The 6,321-nt window shown below is 48.3% G+C and overlaps 1 protein-coding gene and 1 long non-coding RNA gene across 2 annotated transcripts in view; both read right to left on the bottom strand.

The window, feature by feature from the left end:
* KCNK9 (potassium two pore domain channel subfamily K member 9) overlaps positions 1-6,321 on the bottom strand; it is a gene marked incomplete at its 5' end in the record, with an annotated part of 109,443 nt that overhangs the window by 49,807 nt on the left and 53,315 nt on the right. The window lies entirely within an intron of this gene.
* On the bottom strand, positions 5,556-6,315 carry LOC108449721. The gene is made up of 2 exons (XR_001866000.1): positions 6,162-6,315; positions 5,556-5,949 (listed from the first exon to the last, which is right to left on the bottom strand). It is a non-coding gene; the product is annotated as an uncharacterized LOC108449721 (long non-coding RNA).

Here is a 6,321-nt window from a genome sequence, read left to right as displayed (position 1 = left end):
GGAAAGAGAGAGCTATGTACAGCAATACATATCACTTGCTCTGGAAATTAGGAGCAGAATTTATACACGCAGAACAGCTATTTAAGGATGTTCACAGAAGCTTTATGGTTGTCTCCAAGCTCCAGAGAGCTCAAGTCATGATATGTAAAGCACCTGGATTTCCAGGTGGGAGGATGCTATCCTAAACCCAATTTTAATACCTTACAGCTCTCCACAGTGTTTGCAAAACAGTTTCTCTGTAAGAAAGCATGTACAGAATGAAATTTAGATGAAGGGACAAGAAGAATTCCTCAGCACACATTTTCCTCCTGCAACTCTAAGCCCCATGCAATACTTAACTCATGGCTCCACAGTGTCACTGTCTCTTGCATTTTGTAGGACCACCTTGGACCTTGCATGACATACAAATCAGGATTATCAAAGGATAGTTTTTAGTCAAATTACCCCACTAACTCTGCTAGTTAAAGGTTCTCTTCATCATAGGCAGGGAGAGAACAGGCAGAGAGCAGACCCAGGCAGAGAACCCACATGAACCCCAGGGACAGCAATACCAGGCAAGGGGAACAGGGCCACAAGAGGACAGAGAGAAGAACATGGCACTGCCCAGGAATTATCTACATGCTCTGTGCAGCACGAAGCAGCACATGGAAAGCCAAGGAGCAGCTGCTGTTTAGCTGCAGCAAACCACTGCAACATCAGTTGGGTCGTCCCAAGGGATATGGGAAGGAGGATGACCATCCCAGTACACCGATGTTGCAGGGGCCAGTTTCATGTCACATCTCCACAGATAAATCCAGTTTAAAAGATTTGCATGCCTCCACTACATATTTCTGTGTGCCTGCCTCCATCCCTTTTTCTTCCACAAAATACACCACAGTTCCTGTGTTCTAGCACCCACGCTTTCAGGAGGAGAAGTAAACAAACATGTTTATAAAAACAAGTCAATCACATCACAAGACTTCACCATAACCTACTTACCTTTTCCTCACCTTTGAACATAGGCATATGCATTTTTTAAGCTAGCTTTAGCTTCAGCTAAAAGCTAAAAGCTAAAGCTATAAAAAAGCTGTATATTAAAAGCTAAAGCTATGTAAGCTTTCCTGTAGCTTACTTTATTAAAACTACCAGTTCCAGTGATCCAAGCACTGAGACCACATCCAACCAACACTGGACAGGCTAGAAGAGCAATGAATTTCCAAATTCAGGTCTTGGTTTGGATGCTCACTTGCCTCACACCCCTTGCTTTTGAATGGTGTTTATCTGGACCATCAGCTTTTCAGACAGGGAACTTTCCCTTCACATCACCATGAAACTTGCTTGCCCTTCAGCAGGGGCACAAAGGGAAGCTCTAACTCACAGTCATGAGTCTGCAACACGAGACCATGTCCCCCCCCATCAACACACTTGTAAATGCAAGAGAGAACTGTACGTTATCACAGAGCAACAGTTCAGCCCTAGTGCTGCATTGCCATGTAGGCATCTTGCTTCTGTCTGTGGGACAACCATGAAAACTGAAAGAAAAGACAAAATCAGCTGCTCATGCTGGATATTTAGTGCAATCATGCTGCAGGAGCAGGAAGTTTTGCATCCTCAGCCCTGGGTCTTGAGCACTTCACATTGGAACAAGCTCTCAATTCCTGGTGAAACATATTCCTGAAAGGAATAAAGATTTTCTGTTGGTAATTCCACATCTTCTTACTTACCAAAAATAAGCTGGTAAAATAACTACTGCACAGGTGGTCAGGGCATCCTATGGGAGAAGCATGAATCAAAGTGCCAGGAACTCCTGAGTGTAACTGTGTCTCCCTGAAATAGAACTGAGCTTTCCCAGTGTCAGCACTCTAAGGAAACAATCTATGCTTTTTTCCTCTAGATTGGCAGAATGAAAGACTAGGAGATAGTAAGGAAAGCTCAATACTAGCTGAAAGTTTTACATTCCTGAAAGTGAGGGCACCTGCACATGTGGCACACGTGTGACTGCCCATGTCTCTCTGGTCTGGCCCAGTTACGTCCCCTCTCAGAGTCCAAGCACTTCAATGGAAACATCTCCAGCCAGATGTTTCCTGGATCCCTCCACTGACTCCACACAGTGCCTCTAGGACAGACTATGCTCCTCCATTTGCTTCTAGGCTTATTCAGTACACCCACAACAGCCTTATCCCCAGTTAGCAAAGAAATACCACTGCAAGGCAATGTGGTCCAGTACTACATCCCCTGGCTTTCTGATTTTGCACAAATTCCTGCAGTTTAGAGTTGTCCTTCAGAGTAGTTCAAAGGCCAGGGGTATGCTGAAAGTCACTGCCCAAGGTGTTTCCAGGGTGCTCTGTGGTGGGTACAAAATCACTGCTTCCTGGCCGGCTCCTGTGGGTGCCCCAGAAATCCCCCAAAGGCGCAGCAGAGTGGATGTGAGAGAGAGGTGCAGTTCCAAAATGCCCCATCTCCCAGTGACCCATCATCCATGGATCACTGACATGCTCATTACAGCTTATCAAGTCAGTGCCTGCCTAAGGAAAGGTCTGAGCCCCACATCCACACACACGAGTGAAATCTGCAGACAAAAACCATCTTGATGTGATTAAGGCTGAGCAGCAGTGACTGCTTTCGACCAGACTCTCTTTTTTCCTAAGGTTTTCAAATTGCACACAATATTTCCAAAGGGAATTTATTAAAAGGAGAGACTAATGCCTTTAAAAAGCATATTGTAGGGACATTAGAAAGTCCTTATCATTACTAAGAGAATCATTCATTGGAAAAGAATGTGCTTGATTCATTTTAGAAATTACCCATGATTAAGGATTACTATTTTTGGATCATTGCTGATATGAATTTGCATAAAAGCCCTGAAGTGAGGTTTATTCCCCACAGAGCACCCCAGAAACACCTGACCTGTCCACAGCACACGAGGATGTTAATGCTAAGCATGACACCATGAGACACAGTGACAAACAGGCAGGAGAGGAAAAAGCAGCCTCTTTGAAGGGTCAGGCTTCTGCTTTACAGGCAGGGCTGGGCTCCAGGAAAGCTGGAGTCTGTTGCTGCCATTGAATTTCTTCATGGTGTGATCAGGAAATTTTCTGTGCCTCAGCTGCCCAGTGATAATTGAAGGCTGGAGCACTTCCCTGCCTTCTCAAGCAAAGGTGAGCTGTGATCCCTGTGTCACATTTGATCAGTGTCTTAAGTGCTTATTTAGCATCCAGATAGGTCTTCCTAGTCTTGTTTGCTACCTCTGCCAGTAAGAGTGCTGCAGAAAAAGGAGGTGAGGCAAAAGAACAGCAGGTGACTTCTCAGCACCAGCTGGAGGACTCCAGTTAGTGTAAGACTGGGCCAGCAAGCACCATTATGGGCAAAACAGGCAGATCAGGTGCCTCAGGTGGTCACCGTAACATGTATACCAAGTGACTTCAGGAAAAAAGAGAAAAATAGAGAGCACGTGTTCAGTTCTCCAGCAACTGATCCCCACTGATGGCACAGGACACTGACATCTCGCTCACAGCAGCAGCCCTACCCATCAGCAAGCACCTCACAGCTGCCTGGAGCTTGCCGTCCCTCCCAGGCCAGCACGTGTATGTGCACAGCAACATCCTAGGCTGTGTCATCACACCCAGGAGTGTCAGGTCAGAGGCAATTTCTCATGGCACTCTTCAGCTTTGCGGGGATTTCACTTCGTGCTTCTTCAGAAAAAATAGATCTGGAGCTTTGCTGCCCAAGAGCTGGGATGATCAGACCTGCCCATGTTTCATTCCTAGTTTCAAATGAGCTCAAAAACTGCTTCAGACTGAATGAAAACTGCAGTCACAGACAGGCAAAGCCTCACACCTCTGCCCTAGCATTTCAGATTGGTCTGGGACACTACACTGGGCAACTTCAAGATAGCCTGACCTAGAGCCCCACACTGCCAACAGATCTGAACCCTGTGCAGTTTGGAAGGAGACAATCCATGTTACAATCACTGCAGTGTGAAAGGGATTTTGTGTAGAGCAGCACTTGTGAGCAGAGTGGTATTTCCACAGCATGACATCCCTTTCCATTCCCAGTTTGAGATCAGTATGCATGGTGAATGTTCACAGCCCAAGACATTTCCTTTCCTTTAGGTACTAAAATTCTAGATCCTGAAAGTACTCAATCCTTAATTGAAATACATATATATATACATATATATAAGCATACATTATAAAAGCATAGAGCTGCCCCCAAGAAATATTTTCCCCACTGAGGTCCACAAACTTAAAATTCAGCCTCTGTCATGCAGACTCTGAACACTTCTCCTCTCTGAAACAAACTGCCTTTAGCTGTCTTTGCACTTCTCTGTACTCATTACTTCATAAAAAGGATTAAAATACAAAAAGCAAAAATGGAGAGTGGCAGACAAACTCTTCCCTTTGAGTATTAACCCTGTAAAATACGTCAGTTCTAACTTACCTTCTTTCCTTCTGGATTAAATTGCAGTATTTTCCCTTTACAGTGTACAGAAAAATCCCATGTTGCTGATCACTGTCTTTTTTTCCTATTTGCACTACCAATCACTTTTAATCATTTACCAGCAATCCTGGCTAACTGGAGAGATCCCAGTTTGCTGGAGGTTAGCAAATGTGATGCCCATTTCTGAGAAGGGGCAGAAGCAGGATCCAGGGAACATCAGGCCTGTCAACCTGACCTCAGTGCCAGAGAAGGTAATGGAGAAGTCCATCTGGAGTGCCATCATGTGACATGTACAGGACAACCAGGTGATCAGGCCCAGCCAGCATGGGTTTATGAAAGGCAGGTCCTGCTTGACCAACCTGATCTATGATCAGGTGACTGCCTGGTGTCTGAGGGAAGGGCTGTGGATGTGTCTGCCTGGACTTTAGTAAAGCCTTTGACACCATTTCCCACAGCATATTCCTGCAGAAACTGAATTCCCATGGCTTGGATGGACATAGTCTTCACTAGGTAAAAAACTGGCTGGGTGGCCAAGCCCAGAGAGTGGTGGTGAAAGGTGCTACATCCAGTTGGCAGCCAGTCACTACTGTTTCCTGGCCCCCAGGGCTCAGTGCTGGGGCCAGTCTTGTTTAATATCTTTATTGGTGATCTAGACAAGGGTATCAAGGGCACCTTCAGCAACTTCATCGATGGCACTCAGCCGGGCAGGAGTGTCGATGCCCTGCAGGGTAGGAAGGCTCTGCAGGGGAATGTGGACAGGCTGGCTGGATGGTGTGAGGCCAATGGGATGAGGTTCATGAAAAGCAAGGCCTGGGTCCTGCCCTCGTGTCCCAACAAGGCCCTGCAGTGCTCCAGGCTGGGGGCAGAGTGGCTGGAAAGCTGCCCAGCAGGAAAGGCCCGGGAGGTGCTGGCCAACGGCGGCTGAACGTGAGCCTGCGTGTGCCCAGCTCGGTTGGCCTCCGGGCATTGTGTGTCAGCAGTAGTGTGGCCAGCAGGACCAGGCTGGTGATTGTCCCTCTGTGCTGGGCACTGGGGAGGCCACAGCTCAAGTGCTGTGTGCAGATGTGTGTCCCTGTTCAGATGCAATTAATGAGAGATGCCTCTGCCTGAATTACGGTGCCACGGGGACAATCCACCAAAGTCAACAACAGGGATTTTATTTTACAATAAATGTGGGGTGGAGAGATAGAAAGGCATAGGAAAGAGGAGGGTGGGAAGCAAAGACGGGGAAGAGGGTGGTTGGGGTGGGGAGGGGAAGATCAGGGGTTGGAGGGTGTGGGAGAAGAGCAGGGCTGGGGTGAGGTGGGGAAGAGATCAAAAAGAAGAGTCCGAGATGCTTGGCTCCAGCAGCATTCCGTCGGTCCTTTGTCACCCCGCGCTTCTCTGCGCTGGGGGTGCCGGTGGTTCTCGTGGAGGTGAGGACCCCTGGGCTTTCATCCGGGGTTAACACCTTTCTGCAGTCTGTGCCGAGGGAAACCAGGGAAGCGTTTTCCGATTTGCCAGGTGAAAGGAGGATGGGCTTTCCTTTGCCTGCAATGCAGAGGCCCAAGGAGCATTTCTCAGCTCCTAATGCAGCCTGGGGGCAGGGGGGGATGCACCCCCACAATGCAGCCCGGGCCTAAAGTCAGCTTCTGTGGGGTTTGCCAGGGCAGATCAGCAATCCTTCCTCAGGCGGCTCTCCTGACCAGGCTGCCTGGCAGTCGGCATGGGGGCGAGGTGCTGGGGCCGGCAGCAGGACCCACCTTTGGGAACTGATTGCCTTGGGCACCATCCATCCATCCATCCATCCATGCATGCATCGGTGCCTCCAGTGTTTGTCTCCCTCTCCAGTGCTGTTGCCTCCGGTAGCTGCCGTTGCCCCTGGGAGCTGGGCGTCCTCCGGGGGAGCCGGCATCTTTGGGG

Source organism: Corvus brachyrhynchos, unplaced genomic scaffold (genome assembly GCF_000691975.1).
Source record: "Corvus brachyrhynchos isolate BGI_N302 unplaced genomic scaffold, ASM69197v1 scaffold89, whole genome shotgun sequence".
In the NCBI taxonomy this organism is placed as follows: domain Eukaryota; kingdom Metazoa; phylum Chordata; class Aves; order Passeriformes; family Corvidae; genus Corvus; species Corvus brachyrhynchos.
This window is presented reverse-complemented; position numbering and strand designations above follow the sequence as displayed.